Here is a 21088-nt window from a genome sequence, read left to right on the forward strand (position 1 = left end):
CCCGGTCATCCCCTGGTTCGTTCCCCGGGACACCTGCGGACAGGGAATCTAGGAAAATGGGCCACGCAGCAAAGAAGGCCTTTTCGTCATGCAGTATGGCCTTGAAGTCGACCAATGCAACCTGCATTTTGGGACGTTCTATTCATGCCCTTATGGAGGAAGCGAAAGATCATCCTTACTTGCCACAAGAGGTGTTGCATTTGCTAACGGACGCTCAGGCGGCGGCGACCCAGGTGATTCAGTCTGGGTTGGACACCTCGGACTCCGTGGCAAGGGCTATGGGTACATCCATAGTGTTGAGGCGTCAGGCTTGGCTGCGCTCATCAGGCTTCTCTTCGGATGTACAAGCAACTCTTCTGGATATGCCTTTTGACGGGGAAAAACTCTTTGGGACAAAGGCAGATTCTGCTCTTGAACGTTTCAAAGAGAGCAGAGCCACAGCGAGGTCGTTAGGACTTCAGGCAGCCACTTCCTCTACCTTTAGGTCATATAGGAAGTTTAGGGGTTTTGGACGTGGCTCCTTTCGTGGCAGGTTCCAGGCACCACAACAATCTGCAAGCTCCCTGCCTTACAGATCCTTCAGGGGCAGGGGCAGAGTACGTACAAGGGGAGCCACGCAGCAGCACTCTGCCTCTTCTTCTTCCTCTGGAGGGGTGCTGCAGGGAAAGCAGCCTTAGTCCTCCACCACTCCCTGTTTACTTGTCTCCGGTAGGGGGGAGACTTGCCCAATTTCTTCCAATGTGGGAGTTTATAACATCAGACTCTTCGGTCATCGACATGGTGAAGAAGAGTTGCGCTCTTCCCTTTCAGGAGTTCCCTCCTCCCTTCCCTTCCCTCCCCGCCCATCCTTCTGTTCGGAAGACCATCTTCTGTTACTGCAACATGAGGTGTTATCGCTATTGTCAAAAGGCGCAGTAGAGTTTGTTCCCGAGCAGGAGAGGGGTCAGGGCTGTTATTCAAGATACTTCCTGATCCCCAAAAAGGATGGTCGGTTGAGACCAATTCTGGACTTGAGGATTTTGAATTGGTTCCTCAGGCAGGAAAAGTTCAAAATGCTGACCCTTTCACAGGTTCTTTTGGCGTTGAACGAAGGAGATTGGATGGTGTCTGTCGATTTGCAGGATGCGTACTTCCATATTCCGATCATCAGATCGCACAGGAAGTATCTCCGGTTTGTGGTGGGGTCGCAGCATTATCATTTTGCGGTCCTCCCGTTTGGTCTTACTTAAGCACCTCGAGTCTTCACAAAGGTGATGGTGGGGGTAGCGGCAGAGCTCAGAAGAAGAGGGATAGCGGTGTTTCCCTATCTGGACGATTGGTTGATCAAAGCTAAGACTCCAGAGCTCGTGCGGCGTCACCTGCAGTCGACTTCTCAGTTGTTGTTCGACCTGGGTTTTTCAATCAATGTGCCCAAATCTCACCTGGATCCCTCTCAACGCCTCCTGTTCAGAGGGGCAGTACTGGACACAACATTGAATCAGGCCTTTCCTCCGCCCCAGCGGGTTCAGGACCTTCAAGCGTTGATTCCGATGTTTCGAAATGGAGCGGTAGTTCCAGTCCTCAAGGTCCTTCGTCTGCTTGGTCTGTTTCCTTCTTGCATACTGCTGGTCACTCATGCACGCTGGCACATGAGGGCTCTTCAGTGGTGCGTCCGCAGGCAGTGGTTTCAGCACAAAGGGGATCTCGATGATTCGATCACGATCTCCAGAGACACTGCAGTGGATCTTCAGTGGTGGGCTGCGATTGGCAACCTGTCGCAAGGAAGGCCGTTCTCGCTGCCTCCGCCAGTGGCCACAGATTTAACGGATGCTTCCACTCTAGGGTGGGGAGCTCATCTGGGGGACCTGGAGGTCAAAGGCCTTTGGTCTCCAGTGGAACAGAGGTTTCACATCAATCTGTTGGAATTGCGGGCAGTACGTCTGGCTCTCAAGGCCTTTCTCCCTTCCATTCGCGGTCAGTCAGTCCAGGTCCTGATGGACAACACTACCGCGATGTGGTATATAAACAAGCAGGGAGGAGTGGGGTCGTACCTTCTTTGCAGAGCAGCTCTTCGACTCTGGTCCTGGCTTCAGGACCACAAGATTTGCTTGGTAGCAAATCATTTGGCCGGAGTTCTGAATGTACGTGCGGATGTTCTCAGTCTACGCAGCTCGGCCGACCACGAGTGGCGTCTTCATCCAGATCTGGTTCTTTACATCTTCCAGATGTGGGGGTGTCCGCAGATAGATCTGTTTGCTACTCAGGAGAACGTACAGTGCCCGTTATTTTGCAGCCTCCAGTATCCGGTGCAAGGAGCTTTGGGTGACGCGTTTCAGATGTCCTGGAAGGGTCAGTTGCTTTACGCATTTCCTCCCATACCCCTGATTCCTCGAGTTCTGAGGAAGATCCGCCAAGACCGGGCCCAAGTCATCTTGATAGCCCCAGATTGGCTAAGAAGGGTGTGGTACAAAGACCTCCTCCAACTCTCTCTGTGCCCTCTGCTCCGTTTCCCATGCAGTGTGGACCTCCTCTCACAGTCGCAGGGGCAGATTCTACACCCCCACCTCCAGAGTCTGCAGCTTCATGCCTGGAAATTGAACGGGGCAATCTGAGTGCTTTTTCTCTCCCACCAGAAGTGGTGGATGTTATTTTATCGGCCAGGCCACCAAATCGATCTATGCAAGTTGGTGGGCTAAATTTGTACGTTGGTGTGGAGAGAACCGAATTGATCCCTTAAAGGCTCACTTGTCTGATATATTATTATTTGCTTTTTCCTTGGCACAGAAGGGTTGTGCAGTTGCCACATTTAAGGGCTATTTATCAGCGCTGTCGGCTTTTCTGTGCCTCCCAGATCAACCTTCCTTGTTTAAATCTCCGCTTGTTTTGAAGTTCATTAAGGGACTCACTAATAAGTTTCCGCCCACACCATTTGTTATGCCACAGTGGGACCTTAACTTGGTATTAACATTCCTAATGGGATCGCCATTTGAACCAATGCATTCTTGTGCTTTGCGTTTGCTGGTTCTTAAGACTGTATTTCTGGTGGCCATAACATCGGCCAGAAGAGTCAGTGAGCTTCAGGCTCTTAGTGTAGAGTCTCCATATCTTTCCTTCTTTAGAGACAAAGTGGTGTTAAGGACCAAGGCTGCTTTCCTGCCGAAGGTTGTTACACCCTTTCACTTGGGGCAGTCTATTACTCTCTCTTCCTTTTACCCTCCGCCTCATCCATCCGAGGAGGAAGAGAGGCTCCACCGACTGGATCCACGAAGAGCATTGAGCTTCTTTGTCGACAGGACGAGGGAGTTCAGGCAAGAGGATCAGCTCTTCGTTGGATACGTGGGGAAGAGGAAAGGCAGAGCAGTCCACAAGAGAACGCTATCCAGGTGGGTCATTATCTGTATCAAGCTTTGTTATTCCTTAGCTAAGAAAGAACCACCTGTGGGGCTTCGTGCTCATTCCACCAGAGCTAAGGCTGCTTCTTCGGCTTTAGCTAGAGGTGTTCCTGTGGTTGACATCTGCAAGGCGGCAACTTGGGCATCCCTCTATACTTTTGTCAAACATTATTGTTTGGATTCTGAGGTTAGGAGGGATGGCCATTTTGCTCGCTCGGTGCTGCAGGATTTCTTGGTTTGACCATTCAGGCATCCACCTCCGGAGGTAGTACTGCATTGGGACTCTATTATTTAGGAGAGGAAACCACAGGTAGGTGTATCCATCAGAAGAATAAGTTACTTACCTTCGGTAACGCTTTTTCTGGTGGATACATTAACTATCTGTGGATTCCTCACTGTCCCACCCTCCTCCCCGTTGCCTGACAGGTCGTTCCACGAAATCTGTGGGTGAGCGCCATTGTCTTGTATATATATGTATATATATATATGTCTGCTTTATGTATATAGTTATAGCATGTATATATGTATTTCTTTCTCTGGTTTTGAGAATTCAAGTACCCATGATTGAATTTGACTGCCATATTGGGTTTCATATGGACCAGTATTGCTGTTAGTTTCTCATTATTTTTATTGTAATAAATGTTGTGTTTCACTTCTTTTGATGTGATTATGTTCTCTTCAAAGTAAATTTTCACCTGTTCGCCTCTAAGGCACGTAAAAAATGGTGATAACTGACGTCTGCACGTCGACGAGGGCTTCTTATTGCCTAGATGACGTCATACGGCGTCGCGTGGAGTCGGGCAATTGTGACGTCATCGTCGACGTGCAGAGCTAGAAGAAATTTCCGTCGAAGCTGGCGCGAGGGGAGAATTCTTTAGGTGAGGAATCCACAGGTAGTTAATGTATCCACCAGAAAAAGCATTACCGAAGGTATGTAACTTATTCATTTGAGCCATGCTTAGCAGGGGTGTGGAATTGAATACAATATCTACTTTTCCGTGGGACAGGTTCCTTTATAAATCTGCTTGTCCTGTAAATAAATCCACTTGCCCCTTTGGTGCCACAGAGAGCGACGACAAATTATGGCATCAATCTCACTGTTTAAGAGCTCTGGTAATGTCCTACCTGATTATGCCAGGGCTCATACTACAGTATGGTTTGAATACTAACAATTACCTTGTTATGCCACCTTTCTGCAGCTCTACATACAGAGGCAGGAAATAGCTGTAAGCAGTAGTTCTAGGGTTTGAATGCCCTTTCAAGTCTGTACAAACCGATTAACTTGCATGTTTTAGGGTTTTCACCAGCTCTTCTCTAATCTTTTCCCATACTGAAAAAGGTTGGAAATGTACTCCTGACAAGGGTATAAGTACAGCAGTGCGTATTACGAGGGTGCTGGGCAGGGGGACTCCTGCACTGCCCATGCCCCTTGCATGGCTCCCTGCATCTGTTCTCCACCAGCCTTTCAGCGTCGCCCTCACTGATTTCATCCTGCACAGCTGTCAGCCCTTTCGGATCTCCGATCCCAGCGGAGATGACGCTAGGTTGGTGGGGCTGCCTGCCAACCTCGTAGGGGCAGTCGGATCGCCACAACCGTGCTCCAAGGACCACCACACTTGTAATCAGGCCCTAAATCTTTTACATTTACCACTCCTGGGGAAAGAAATGTTATTTACCCATAAAAATAGTATTATTGATGCCAAAGATAATGTATATTTGTGATTCACACATAGTCTCATCCACCCAAAATACTAGGATCCAGAAACCTCTTTACAAATCTAGTGGGCGAGCAGGTAAAGTAAAACCTAAGAGTGGACGTATTTTATGGCCAGGATGGGATTAAGAGGATGGAATGAAGGTGCTAGACAGCACAGGCATCCCACTAGCGAAGAACCAGTTTTTTACTCTTTTTTGCAGTATAGTAGGTGGTGAGAAGTTTCCTCATAACGCGGAGTTGAGAAACAGTTGCCATGTTTGTATGTGCTTTATCACAAACCTGCCCAAAAAATATTAACAAACAGGAAAACATTCAGTGTAATAGTCAATAAATAGTGGTGAAGGGCAACTGTTAATTTATTCTTCCTGGTTCTTTTTGTATTTGACTTTTCTTGCATCAGTGCCAGTTGGTTTGTGTGCTGCAAGAGTGATACATGGAACAGAACTAATACACATCTCCCTGGGAATCTGCGGGATCAGCTTTCATGCAATTCCTTAGGTTAAGGCAGCCAGTTCAGTAGGTACTTCCCGAACAGAACTGCCACCAGTCCATAGGTGTTATATATTTTCACTTTCTTCCTCTAAAAGTAGTCTTGCCCAAGCACAAATCATTTGTAAAATAGGATATATGCCATTGTTCCCTAAAACATCTTTGAGTTTTGGTAGTTTCAGATGTTATCTGTGAGGCCCAACTCTTTATTGTAGTCCTTCTACCGTTTACATATTGTGTGGATTGGACCTTTACACTGCTTTCATGATGTTTCCCAGTCACCTTCACCTTTCTGTAAGCTTTTTGTTGGAGATTACAATCCCAATCTACCTCCCATGCATCCTTATGAAATTCCTTTCATGTGTATATCTGTTATTGTGTGGTAGGGCTTTCCTAGTAATACATACATGTTGCATACAAGTTAGCCCTGATTATATATGCCAACATGAGCACACTAATTTTTTGGAGTATGTGTGTGACAAGCTTAGGGTCTAGGAAGCTGTAAGGAAATGACTCCCTGTTGCAGTTACCCCCCACTTTTTGCCTGATACTGATGCTGACTTGACTGAGAAGTGTGCTGGGACCCTGCGAACCAGGCCCCAGCACCAGTGTTCTTTTACCTAAAATGTACCATTGTTTCCACAATTGGCACACCCCTGGCACACAGATAAGTCCCTTGTAAAAGGTACCAGTGGTACCAAGGGCCCTGTGACCAGGAAAGGTCTTTAAGTGCTTCAGCATATGTTGTGCCACCCTAGGGGACCCCTCACCTAACACATGCACACTGCCATTGTAGATTGTGTGTGTTGGTGGGTGTAGGAAAGTACCATCTTGCCTGGCATGTTACCCCCATTTTTCACTGTATATATGTTGTTTTAGTTGTATGTGTCACTGGGTCCCTGCCAGCCAGGGCCCCAGTGCTCATAAGTGTGCCTGAATGTGTTACCTGTGTAGTGACTAACTGTCTCACTGAGGCTCTGCTAACCAGAACCTTAGTGGTTATGCTCTCTCATTTCTTTCCAAATTGTCACTAACAGGCTAGTGACCAATTTTACCAATTCACATTGGCTTACTGGAACACCCTTATAATTTCCTAGTATATGGTACTGAGGTACCCAGGGTATTGGGGTTCCAGGAGATCCCTATGGGCTGCAGCATTTCTTTTGCCACCCATAGGGAGCTCTGACAATTCTTACACAGGCCTGCCACTGCAGCCTGAGTGAAATAACGTCCACGTTATTTCACAGCCATTTTACACTGCACTTAAGTAACTTATAAGTCACCTATATGTCTAACCTTTACCTGGTAAAGGTTAGGTGCAAAGTTACTTAGTGTGAGGGCACCCTGGCACTAGCCAAGGTGCCCCCACATTGTTCAGGGCCAATTCCCTGGACTTTGTGAGTGCGCAGACACCATTACACGCGTGCACTACATATAGGTCACTACCTATATGTAGCTTCACAATGGTAACTCCGAATATGGCCATGTAACATGTCTATGATCATGGAATTGCCCCCTCTATGCCATCCTGGCATAGTTGGCACAATCCCATGATCCCAGTGGTCTGTAGCACAGACCCTGGTACTGCCAAACTGCCTTTCCTGGGGTTTCACTGCAGCTGCTGCTGCTGCCAACCCCTCAGACAGGCTTCTGCCCTCCTGGGGTCCAGCCAGGCCTGGCCCAGGATGGCAGAACAAAGGACTTCCTCTGAGAGAGGGTGTTACACCCTCTCCCTTTAGAAAATGGTGTGAAGGCAGGGGAGGAGTAGCCTCCCCCAGCCTCTGGAAATGCTTTCATGGGCACATTTGGTGCCCATTTCTGCATTAGCCAGTCTACACCGGTTCAGGGACCCCTTAGCCCTGCTCTGGCGCGAAACTGGACAAAGGAAAGGGGAGTGACCACTCCCCTGACCTGTACCTCCCCTGGGAGGTGCCCAGAGCTCCTCCAGTGTGCTCCAGACCTCTGCCATCTTGGAAACAGAGGTGCTGCTGGCACACTGGACTGCTCTGAGTGGCCAGTGCCATCAGGTGACGTCAGAGACTCCTTCTGATAGGCTCCTTCAGGTGTTGCTAGCCTATCCTCTCTCCTAGGTAGCCAAACCCTCTTTTCTGGCTATTTAGGGTCTCTGTCTCTTGGGATTCCTTAGATAACGAATGCAAGAGCTCATCCGAGTTCCTCTGCATCTCTCTCTTCACCTTCTGCCAAGGAATCGACTGCTGACCGCGCTGGAAGCCTGCAAAACTGCAACATAGTAGCAAAGACGACTACTGCAACTCTGTAACGCTGATCCTGCCGCCTTCTCGACTGTTTTCCTGGTGGTGCATGCTGTGGGGGTAGTCTGCCTCTTCTCTGCACTAGAAGCTCCGAAGAAATCTCCCGTGGGTCGACGGAATCGTCCTCCTGCAACCGCAGGCACCAAAGAACTGCATCACCGGTCCCCTGGGTCTCCTCTCAGCACGACGAGCAAGGTCCCTTGAATCCAGCAACTCTGTCCAAGTGACTCCCACAGTCCAGTGACTCTTCAGTCCAAGTTTGGTGGAGGTAAGTCCTTGCCTCCCCACGCCAGACTGCATTGCTGGGAACCGCGACTTTTGCAGCTACTCCGGCCTCCGTGCACTTCCGGCGGAAATCCTTTGTGCACAGTCCAGCCTGGGTCCACGGCACTCTAACCTGCATTGCACGACCTCCTAAGTTGTTCTCCGGCGACGTGGGACTCCTTTGTGCGACTTCGGGTGAGCACCGTTTCACGCATCCTCGTAGTGCCTGTTTCTGGCACTTCTGCGGGTGCTGCCTGCTGCTGAGAGGGCTTGTTGTCTTGCTCGATGCCCCCTCTGTCCCCTGACGCAATTGGCGACATCCTGGTCCCTCCTGGGCCACAGCAGCATCCAAAAACACTAACCGCACGATTTGCAGCTAGCAAGGCTTGTTGGCGGTCTTTCGGCGGGAAAACACTTCTGCACGACTCTCCACGGCGTGAGGGATCCGTCCTCCAAAGCCCTTGTCGTTCTTGCAGAAACCTACGCTTCTACTGTCCAGTAGCAGCATCTTTGCACCCACAGCTGGCATTTCCTGGGCATCTGCCCATCTCCGACTTGCTTGTGACTTTTGGACTTGGTCCCGTGGTTCCACAGGTACCCTCGACTGGAAATCCATCGTTGTTGCATTGCTGGTTTGTGTCTTTCCTGCAGAATTCCCCTATCAGGACTTCTATGTCCTTTGGGGAACTTTAGTGCACTTTGCACTCACTTTTCACGGTCTTGGGGTGGGCTATTTTTCTAACCCTTACTATTTTCTAATAGTCCCAGCGACCCTCTACAAGGTCACATAGGTTTGGGGTCCATTCGTGGTTCGCATTCCACTTTTGGAGTATATGGTTTGTGTTGCCCCTATCCCTATGTGTCCCCATTGCATCCTATTGTAACTATACATTGTTTGCACTGTTTTCTAATACTATTACTGCATATTTTGGTATTGTGTACATATATCTTGTGTATATTTGCTATCCTCATACTGAGGGTACTCACTGAGATACTTTTGGCATATTGTCATAAAAATAAAGTACCTTTATTTTTAGTATATCTGTGTATTGTGTTTTCTTATGATATTGTGCATATGACACTAAGTGGTACTGTAGGAGCTTCACTCGTCTCCTAGTTCAGCCTAAGCTGCTCTGCTAAACTACCATTATCTATCAGCCTATGCTGCTAGACACCCTATACACTAATAAGGGATAACTGGGCCTGGTGCAAGGTGTAAGTACCCCTTGGTACTCACTACAAGCCAGTCCAGCCTCCTACAGTGGGGAAAAAGGCAAAGTCGGCATGGCATCCCTCTCAGGATGCCATGCACACAAAATGCTGCCTGTGGCATAGGTAAGTCACCCCTCTAGCAGGCCTTACAGACCTAAGACAGGGTGCACTATACCACAGGTGAGGGCATAGCTGCATGAGCAACATGCCCCTATAGTGTCTAAGTCTATTCTTAGACATTGTAAGTACAGTGTGGCCATATTAAGTATATGGTCTGGGAGTTTGTCAAAAACGAACTCCACAGCTCCATAATGGCTACACTGAATACTGGGAAGTTTGGTATCAAACTTCTCTGAATAATAAACCCACACTGATGCCAGAGTTGGATTTTTTTTTTAAATGCACACAGAGGGCATCTTAGAGATGCCCCCTGTATTTTACCCAATTGTTCAGTGCAGGACTGACTGGTCTGTGCCAGCCTGCTGCTGAGAGACGAGTTTCTGACCCCATGTGGTGAGGGCCTTTGTGCTCTCTGAGGACAGAAACAAAAGCCTGCTCTGGTTGGAGGTGCTTCACACCTCCCCCCTGCAGGAACTGTAACACATAGCAGTGAGCCTCAAAGGCTCAGGCTTTGTGTTACAATGCCCCAGGGCACTCCAGCTAGTGGAGATGCCTGCCCCCTGGACACAGCTCCCACTTTTGGCTGCAAGTCCAGGGGAGAAAATTAGAAAAACGAGGAGGAGTCACCCACCAGTCAGGACAGCCCCTAAGGTGTCCTGAGCTGAGGTGACCCATGCCTTTAGAAATCCTCCATCTTGATTTTGGAGGATTCCCCCAATAGGAATAGGGATGTGCCCCCTCCCCTCAGGGAGGAGGCACAAAGAGGGGTAGCCACCCTCGAGGACAGTAGCCATTGGATACTGCCCTCCCAGACCTAAACACACCTCTAAATTCAGTATTTAAAAGCTCCCCAGAACCTAGGAAACTAGATTCCTGCAACCTAAGACGAAGAAGGACTGCTGAGCTGAAGCCCTGCAGAGAAGACAGAGACACCAACTGCTTTGGCCCCAGCCCTACCGGCCTGTCTCCTCACTTCAAGAGAAACTACAACAGTGACGCGCTTCCCAGGGTCCAGCGACCTCTGAAGCCTCACAGGACTACCCTGCATCTAAAAGGACCAAGAACTCTAGAGGACAGCGGCCCTGTTCCAAAGAAACTGCAACTTTGCAACAAAGAAGCAACTTTTAAAGACCACACGTTTCCCGCCGAAAGCGTGAGATTTTCCACTCTGCACCTGACGCCCCCGGCTCGACCTGCGGAGAACCACCACTACAGGGAGGATTCCCCGGCGACTGCGACCCTGTGAGTAGCCAGAGTTGACCCCCCGGACCTCCCCCAGCGAAGCCTGCAGAGGAAATCCAGAGGCTCCCCCTGACCGCGACTGCCTGCTTCAAAGAACCCGACGCCTGGTAAAGACACTGCACCCGCAGCCCCCAGGACCTGAAGGATCTGACCTCCAGTGCAGAAGTGACCACCAGGTGGCCCTCTCCCTTGCCCAGGTGTTGGCTAACCCGAGGAGCCCCCCCCCTTGCCTGCCTGCTTCGCTGAAGAGACCCCTGGGTCTCCCATTGAAACCTATTGTAAACCCAACGCCTGTTTTCACTCTGCACCCGGCCGCCCCCGTGCCGCTGAGGGTGTACTTTTTTTGCTGACTTGTGTCCCCCCGGTGCCCTACAAAATCCCCCTGGTCTGCCCTCCGAAGTCGCGGGTACCTACCTGCTGGAAGACTGGAACCGGGGCACCCCCTTCTCCATTGAGGCCTATGCGTTTTGGGCACCACTTTGACCTCTGCACCTGACTGGCCCTGAGCTGCTGGTGTGGTAACTTTGGGGTTGCCCTGAACCCCCAACGGTGGGCTACCTTGGACCCAACTTTGAACCCTGAAGGTGGTTTACTTACCTGCAAAACTAACAAATACCTACCTCCCCCAGGAACTGTTGAAATTTGCTCTGTCTAGTTTTAAAATAGCTTATTGCCATTTTTGCCAAATCTGTACATGCTATTTTGCTGATTCAAAGTTCCTATGATACCTAAGTAAAGTACCTTTCATTTGAAGTATTGGTTGTAGATCCTGAACCTGTGGTTCTTAAAATAAACTAAGAAAATATATTTTTCTATACAAAAACCTATTGGCCTGGAATTGTCTTTGAGTGTGTGTTCCTCATTTATTGCCTGTGTGTGTACAACAAATGCTTAACACTACCCTCTGATAAGCCTACTGCTCGACCACACTACCACAAAATAGAGCATTAGAATTATCTCTTTTTGCCACTATCTTACCTCTAAGGGGAACCCTTGGACTCTGTGCATGCTATTTCTTACTTTAAAATAGTACATACAGAGCCAACTTCCTACAGAAGCCAACTGGCTATTTCAATTGTAGTGCAAACAGATATGTGCTTGATTGCTTTATTTGTCCCAAACTGCATTTTAATAGTAGCTGTGTTAAAAAAACAAAACTCGAAACTTACCAAGCCACAGAGCGATGTCTAGTAATTACAGACACAACACCATCCTGCCTTGTATGGACCTTTCCTGGGAAGAAGAAGAAATAAATACAGCCAATTGCCTTATTTGCACTTCTGCAAAGGGCACATTGTCAGTGTTCCAAAGGGGCAACATAAGACTTACAGTGGCTTACCTTTACCCCTTCCATAGAGAACTATTGTAAGCAAAGGTATAAAGGGATGGTAGAGTTAGGGAGTGGTAACATACATTTGCTGGTTGCTGAGGGAGCATGTTGAGAGATTGACGCGTGATTGCAGACGCAGCAGCAGCATAAGTTATGCAGCGATGCTGACATTACTTGGCATAACAAAGCTTAGTTAAGTAACTATACAACCTGTAGAATGTTTTTGCAAATTAGGTAGGTTTTACACTTCTGCCAGCTTAGTCCTTAACTCAGTCAGTGCTAGCTGCATGCTTGGGAGATATTCACACACATTGTGCGATATCATCAGCAAGATTTTGCTGGCAGTCCCTGAAGAGTTTTGTGCAAAATTATGGCAGATCATCCAGATGGCCTGAATGCAGTAAAGTATATGATCGGTTCTGGACTGGACACGACTGACTTCTTAGGTAGGGTAGTCTGTATCAGTGTGGTGCTTCAGCACCACGTGTATATGAGATCCACCAGTTCTCGGGTGACATCCACATATTATTAATGGATATGCCATTTAACAGTACCCATTTCTTTGGTGATTAGGCTGACTTTGCATTGGATCCCTTCAAGGACATCAGGGCCACATCACGCTCTCTAGGCCTTTCTGCACCCATGCACCAGTATCCCTAGCACTTTTTCCTCTTTTGAGGTTTTAAAAGGGATTCAATGCACAGACAACCACAAAGCCCTCTACTCCAGCAGCAGACCCCGCTCCCCTTCCTTTTGAGGTTGGGGTTGAGGATCTAGCTGAAAATGTCCAGGTCAGCAGGAGCTTCCCAGTCCACTGCCCGCCACTTCAACTTGCAAACCATTTCAGTTTGCTCCCAACGGAACATGGCCATCCTGTAGGAGGCAGGATAAGTTATTACTTCTGTGGGTGAAAGAGCATCAAATCTGATTGTGGGGCTCCAAATTATTTAACAGGGCTACTCCCTAACATTCCTGACAGACCTACTGCATACCCCACCAACCTAGGCAGTTTTTGGAAGACCATTTGACCATTCTATGAAAATACATCTAGGTTCTTTTGGACAAAGGAGCTATAGAAAAGTGCCCCAGTATCAGAAATAGTGACGGACAAAGGAGCCATAGAAAAGGGTCCTGGCATCAGAAATAGTGACTGGTTGTTACTCCAATTATTTCCTGGTGCTGAAGAAGAATGGAAGCCTTCATCTTATTTTAGATCTTTGCACTCTCAATGTCTTTCAGAAAAAGGACTAATTCAGGATGCTCACGTTCTATCTGCTCTAGTTCACGGAGACTGTATAGTAGCACTGGACCTGCCGAGCGCCTATTTTTACATTCCTGTCCTGCAGTCCCACATGAGTTACCTGTGGCTCAGTTTTCTGTGCTGCCCTTCAGTGTTACCAGTCCCACTCAGGCGTTCACAAAACTGATGGCAGTAGTCACAGCACTTCTTTGGAGGTTGAGGATACCAGCCCTCCCCTACCTCAGCCACTGGCTGTTGAAAGCAGGTTTACCACAGTCAGTCGTAGACCACCTCCAGATGGTGGGAAACCTCCTCACATCTTTAGGGCTTTCGATCAACATGCTGAAGTCATACTTAACTCCCTTGCTCCAATTCATCTGAGCCATTACGGATACGGTGCAGTTTTGAGCCTTTCAGCACCACGTGTCCAGAATATTTGGGCTTTGATCCTGATGTTTTGGGCTATGGTCCTGGGTCATAGTGAGAGTGGCTCTGAGACTTCTTAGCCTCCTGCTTGTCAACTACACCAGAAAGCATATGCTGGTTCTGCAGTGCGATCTGAAGTCTCAGTGGACTCAGCATTAAGGGAGTGTGTAAGATTACATACAGGTTCAAAGGAGACTGCAAAAGATCTGAAGTGGTGGATGCTTAATGGCATTTGGACCTGTGGCAGACCCCTATCCTCCCAAGAGCTGACAGTAGTGGTGGACTCATCATTCCTGTTGAGTTGGAGAGCTCAACTGGGAGAGGTGGAGTTCAGACGACTGTTCGCTAGCAGAGACCCACCTCAACATCAGTTTTTTGGAGTTCTGGGCTATTTGCTTGGTGTTAAAGGCCTTCCTATTATATGTCAAAGGGAGGCTGGTTCAGGACCTTATGCACAACACCTCTGACATGTGATACTGCATCAAGCAGGATGGAGTTGGGTTCCAGGGTCCTGTGCCAAGAGGCCTTGTGCCTCTCAAATTTACTGAGTCAGCAAGGCATATCCCTGTTCGTGTTCTTTAAATGCCATAGCAGACAACCTCGGCTGCTGGTGCCTGGCAGATCACAAATTGCAACCACACCGAGAGGAGGCACATGATGTCTTCCAGCAATGGTGAGAGAACCCTGGCTTGGTCTATTTGCCACTGCTAAGATCATGCACTGTCGCTTCACCTTTGTGCATTGGAGTTCCCAGAAAGCTTTCTTTCACCCATTCTGCATACAGTGGAGCATGAGGGCTCCTGTATGCCTTCCTGTCTATACCTCTGCTGTCCTGAATTCTCAAGAAGATCAGACACACCAGAGACAAGGGCCCAATTGATCCTAGTCCCTCTGGATTGCACCAGGAAAGAGTGGTATTCAGAACTTTCGGGAATGAGTATCTGTCTTCCGATCAGGTTGTTGATACGGGAGGATCGCCTGTCAAAGCAGCCGGCAAGGTCGTGCACCCTTGCATGTACATTCTACATCTCCATATGTGGATATTAAGCCACAACAGTTGACTGCTTTCAGTCTGCCTCCTGAAATAGTGGATGTCATCCTAGCGGCCAGGTGTTAATCTACAAAAACTGTTTACTCTGGATGCTGGGACAAATTAGTGGTCTGGTGTGCATCCTGCCATGCAGATTCATTACAGGCAAAGTTGTTTTTTGGACTGTTGTTAGCCCAGCAAGGACTTGCCGAGGGCACTCTTAAGGGTTCCCAACTTTATTATGTATACACCATTTGAGCCATTACACAGCTGTCCTTTGTGTCTGCTGACTTTCAAAACAGTCTTTCTCATAGAAATAACTTTAGCTTTTCGGGTGAGCTGCATCCTCTGTCCGTTCATCCCCAGTACACCCCCTTTTTCTCGGACATACTGGTGTTGTGGACTAGAACCAGCATTCCTGCTGGTGCCTTTTCATGTCAGGCAATCCATCACTTTTCCGGTATTCTTTGCTCCACCTCACCTCTCGAAAGAGAAAAAGAGGCTTTACTGCTTGAAGTCCAAAAGGGCCTTGAGCTTCTACATTGATTGCACAAAGGACCATCAGGTGGATGATCGGCTTTTTGTAGGGTTCACAGGGACAAAGAAGGATAAGACGGTGCAGAATAAGATCATATTGAGGTGGATAGTGCTCTGTATTAAGATCTGCAATGCACTGGCCAAGAAGCAACCTCCAGATTGTCTAAGGGCTCATTCCACCAGACCCCAGGCTGCTACCACTTCATTGGCACACGGAGTACTTGTTTTGAACATATGTCAGGCCACATCATGGGAATCAGTTCATATGTTCAGAAGGCCCTACAGCCTTGATAGCCAAGTCCGGTGGGAGTGGCACTTTGTCCATTAGGTGCTACAGGGTTTTTGGTGTGAGCGATTCCAGAGACCATCCACCTTCGGAAGTAGTATTTTCCTATCCATTCACAGGGTGAGGAATCTGTGATTAAAATAGTCCATCAGAAGAACAAATTACTTACCTTGGGTAATGCTCGTTCTGTTGATTACGCTATCTAACTGCAGGTTCCTCACCACTGTCCTACCTCCCCATTCTGTGGAATAGACTCTCTTCTCTGTCTGTACAGAGGTGCCTTAAAGATCTGCACACTTTCATATTTGAACAGGTATTAAGCGCTGTGTCTGACACCACAGACAGAGACAAGAAAGAAACTGATGTCAGTGCACAGTGGTGACACTGGCATGTGGCTCTGGTGTCTCTCGAAAGACGGAGCTGCACACGCAGCAGAAAAATATCTGGATCCAGTCTGTCATCTGAGGTATTCAAAGTGTGAGTATTCTGCGATTAGATAGAGTATCCACCAGAAAGAGCATTACTGATGGTAATCAACTTGTTCTTGTGTGACATTTATATGTTTTGCCCTAACATTAATTATAACTGCTAAGATTTTTATAATCATCATTATTCTGATACATTTGATTTGTAGATAAATCATGCATAAAAAGTAACCATCTCGCCGTCCACACCAGTTCCTTTCGTGGCTTTGGGAGAGGCGTCCCTTACCTCAAATCTGTCTAGCCTCCTCAAACGACCCAGCAGTTTCGCAAGAGAGGCAGAGGTGCCCAAGACCCCTGCAGTCATGGTCAGCGTGCTGCTCAGATCACAAGCTCTCCTGCACCACCATCTGCCAAACCTCTCTATAATACCCTTACAGAGTCACAGCCACCCAGTAGAAGGCAGAACTCACTGCTTCTGTCCGGGCTGGCAAGCAGTCACATCAGACAGGTGGATACTGCAAACTGTTTACAGAGGCTACACCTTATCCTTCCTTTTGTCCCTGCAGCATTTTCCACAGTCTACCCAATGACTGATGTAGGACCATATCTCCATTTTGCAGCAGGAATTGCATGCCTTTTGGCTAAAGGGACTATCAAGGGGGTGCTAGTGCCAGCAGTAGGACGGGGTTGTTATTCCTGTTATTTTCTGGTGCCCTAGAAGGACAGAGGTCTTCATCCTGTCCTGAATCAACGTCCTCTCAACGCCTCTTTCCAGAAGGATAAATTGAAGATTATTGCCTTGGCCCAGGTCTTGGCTACCCTGGACCTTGGAGACTCGATGGTGGCATTCGACTTGCAGGATGCCTATTTTTACATACCCGTCCTGCCAGCCCATAGCTGCTACCTGCAGATTACGATGGGAAAGGAGCATTTCCAGTTAGCTGTGCTTCCCTTTGGTTTCACCAGCACCCATTGGGTGTTCCCAAAAGTGATGGCTGTGGTGGCAGCTAACCTTTGGAGATCAGGGTGCAAGTCTTCCCCTACCTCGGTGACTGGCTGTTGAAGGTGAGCTCACCTCAGGCAGTCCTCAACCTTTTCCATGCTACTGCAAACCTCCTCTCATCTTTGAGTTTCACTTTCAATGTGCCAACATCACACCTGACTCTTTCTCACATGCCCCACTTCACCTGAGCCATTCTGGTCAAGGCTTGGTTTTGTGCCTTTTCCCTGGTAAAGAGAGCACAGGACCTTTAGGTTATGATTCCAATTTTTCAGCCTCGGTTTCGGATTTCAGTGAGGTCAACTTATTCTGTTGGTTGAGCACGCCACGTATTATATGCGGGCTCTGCAGTGGGCTCTGAAGTCCAATGGGCACAACATGAAGGGGACCTCTCCACCACTTTCAGGTTCTGGAGGAGACTGCAAAAGACCTGCAGTGGTGGTTACTTGACCACTGTTGGGTCAGTGGTAGACCTCTCTCCCTTCCCCACGCGGATTTGATAGTGGTGATCAACACATCACTTCTGGCTTGGTGCAGCCATCTGGAGGAGATGTAGATCAGAGTCTTCTTGTCTCTGGCTGACTCCCAGTTCCACATCAAGCTTTTGGAGCTGAATGCCATCCGCTTGACACTGAAAACATTCCTTCCGTCCACCAAAGAGAGGCTGGTACAGGTGGTCGGAGACAGCGCCAATGCCATGTCATACTGAAATAAACAGGACAGGGTGTGGTCACGGACCCTGTGCCAGGAGGCCTTGAACTTCTGGAAATGCCAGGACTGTCAAGGAATTTTCCTGGCGGGGAGCTATCTAGCACAATCATTGAATGCCAAGGCAAATGAGCTCAGTCATCAGCGCCTAGTGAATAGAGAATGGCAACTACACTTGGAGGCAGCGTAAGGTCTCTTCCGCACATGGGGAGAACCTTGGCATTATCTGTATGCCACCAACTAGATTGTGCAATGTCTTTACCTCCATATGCTGGCGTTTCTATGGGGTTTTTCACTCTGAGACGTGTTTCCTCTTGAGTGAAACGCAGAACTCTGTATGCCGTTATTCCAATGCCAGTCCTTCTCTGAGTCCTCAAGATGATCAGGACTGACTGGGCCCAGGTCATCCCAGTGGGTCTGGAATGAGTACAGAGATTATGGTATCCAGAATGCCTGTTCGTGAGTATTTGCCCTCCAATCAGGCTGCCCCTGGGAGGACCTGCTGTCACAGAATTGGACAAGGTTCACCACCCGGGCCTTTGCAATCTCCACTTTCATGACTGGAGATTGAGCAACGATAGCTGAACACCTTCAATCTTCTACTGGTGCCTTGGTGAGGTGGTTGCCAGATTGACCCACCTCCAAGCCAAACTGTCTGACACTTTGTTATTTCTTCTGTCTCTTGCCCAGCAAGTCTTTGCTCTGGACACAGTTAGGGGTTATCTTTCAGTCCTCTTAGTTTAAACCACCAGTTGTAGTGTGATTTTTTTAAAGGGCTGCAATGCTTTTCCCCCTTTCCTTTGGTCATGCCACAGTGGGACCTTAATCAAGTTGTAATTTAAATGATGTGCACTTTGTCAGAGCTGCTGCACACCTGCCCACTTTGGCTTCTTACTGTGAAGAGTGTGTTTTTTCATTTCCATTGCTTCGGCACAGCCTATAAGTTAGCTTCAGACTTTCAGTGTTAATCCACCATGCACTTCTTTCTTCTGTGGACCGGCATCCTTCTTGCTGAGAGTTGTGACACTTTTCCACATCGGCCAAACCATCACTCTGCTGTCGTTCTGTGCTCCACCTCACTCCTCTAAGGAAGAGGAGAGACTTCATCACTTAGACCTCAAGAGCGCGCTGAACTTTTATATAGATCACACCAAATACCATTGGGTGGACAATCAGCTCTTTGTGGCGGCAAGGCAAAGCAGAGGAGAACCATCTCCCACTGGATCGTGCACACATTAATATCTGCTATGCATTGGCTAAAACGTATCCTCCGTAAGGGCCATAGATGCTGCCACTGCATTAGTGCGCAGAGTCCATGTCTTAGACATCTGCCAGGTGGCACCATGGGCATCCCTTTATATGTTCTCAAAATAATTATTTTCTGGATGGTCAGATTTGCCAGGCGGGGCATTTTCCCACTCTGTCCTAAAGGACTTTCTGGTTTGAGCCCCACCTCCAAATAGGTGCTGATTTGGTATTCTTTCAAAAGGCAAGGAATCTGTGGCCAGAAATCGATTTTGGAAGAAAAAGTTATTTACGTTTGGTAATGCTCTTTCTGGTAGAGACTTTGGGGGTCATTCTGAGTCTGGCGGGCGGCGGAGGCCGCCCGCCAGACTTGCCCCCTCCAAAATACCGCTCCGCGGTCAAAAGACCGCTGAGGGTATTTTGGCTTTTGCACTGGGCTGGCGGGCGACCGCCAAAAGGCCGCCCGCCAGCCCAGTGCAAAAAACCCTTCCCACGAGGACGCCGGCTCAGAATTGAGCCGGCGGAGTGGGAAGGTGCGACGGGTGCAGTTGCACCCGTCGCCAATTTTAGTGTCTGCAAAGCAGACACTGACATTCTTTTTGGGGCCCTCTTACGGGGGCCCCTGCAGTGCCCATGCCATTGGCATGGGCACTGCAGGGGCCCCCAGGGGCCCCGCGACACCCCATACCGCCATCCTGTTCCTGGCGGGAGAACCGCCAGGAACAGGATGGCGGTATGGGGTGTCAGAATCCCCATGGCGGCGCAGGAGGATTCAATAGGGCAGCGGAAAACCGGCGGGAGACGGCCAGCCTGTTGGCCGTGCTCCCGCCGACCCTGGCCGCCGGGGTCAGAATCACCCCCTTTATCTAATTGCAGATTTCTTACCGTGACCCAACGCCCACCCCCCACCCCCATCTCTGTGGTTTGACTCTGTCCAGTTATAAGATCCCAAGTTTAGGAATCTGCACACTGCCTACTGATTTGCTTTTGGATCTTTGCATGGCGGTGAGGACAGTCTCAAAAGTAACAGGCATCATATTCTGGGAGTGGGGTCCTAGTGGGTCCCGTATGGAATATCTGGAATGAAACAGTATTCATTGCGGAGCTGCAAGGTGCCACCTTCCGGCGCACAAAGGTACAACTGAAAAGTTTCCTGATCTAGTCTGACGCATGGAAAGTGTTCAAAAGTTGAGAAATCTGCAGCTAGATAGTCTCTACCAGAAAGAGCATTATTGAAGGTAAGTAACTTGTCCATCTGTTTCGGGGAACCAGTGAGGCTTCAACTGAAAAAATACCTTCAGATCAGATATCCTGCTTTTGTCTGATTCCTAACACTTCCTATGTAATAGAACACATTTAGGGGGTCATTCTGACCCTGGCGGTAAATACCGCCAGGGCCCGGGTCGGCGGTAGCACCGCCAACAGGCTGGCGGTGCTCTGCCGGGCATTCTGACCGCGGCGGTACAGCCGCGGCCAGAAGCGGAAAGCCGGCGGTGTACCGCCGACTTTCCACTGCCCATGGGAATCCACCAAGCTGCGCCGCCATGGGGATTCTGACACCCCATACCGCCATCCTGTTCCTGGCGGGTCGCCCGCCAGGAACAGGATGGCGGTATGGGGTGTCGTGGGGCCCCTGGGGGCCCCTGCAGTGTCCATGCCAATGGCATGGGCACTGCAGGGCCCCCCGTAAGAGGGCCCCACAAAGAATTTCAGTGTCTGCTTTGCAGACACTGAAATTCGCGACGGGTGCGACTGCACCCGTCGCACCTTCCCACTCCGCCGGCTCCATTCGGAGCCGGCTTCCTCGTGGGAAACCCAGAATGACCGCTGCGGTCTTTTGACCGCGGTACGGTCTTCTGGCGGTTCCCGCTTGGCGGGCGGCAGGCCCTTAGTGTTGGGATTAGTGTTGGGATTGTCTGGTTTGATTGTCTATCATCAGGCTGGACCATCTGCAGCCACCCATATGACTGCAAGAGGAGTCCTCATATGTGCATGTCTGTCATTGGAGCCCTTTTGCCCTCTATTACATTTAGGCAAATATCTCCTGGCCCCCATACCTGCTTTTCCTTTGCCTGGCTTCATCTCTGTCAGCAGACTCTTCAATTTATACTGCTATCTGCATGGTTTCCTAGTCTGTATGTTCTTTTGCCAAGTGCCCTTCATTACATTTTTC

General features: G+C 49.0%; 1 protein-coding gene across 4 annotated transcripts in view; it reads left to right on the forward strand.

Moving 5' to 3' along the window:
- FKBP5 (FKBP prolyl isomerase 5) overlaps positions 1-21088 on the forward strand; it is an 805772-nt gene that overhangs the window by 558209 nt on the left and 226475 nt on the right. The window lies entirely within an intron of this gene.

This window comes from Pleurodeles waltl, chromosome 6, assembly GCF_031143425.1.
Source record: "Pleurodeles waltl isolate 20211129_DDA chromosome 6, aPleWal1.hap1.20221129, whole genome shotgun sequence".
Lineage (NCBI taxonomy): Eukaryota > Metazoa > Chordata > Amphibia > Caudata > Salamandridae > Pleurodeles > Pleurodeles waltl.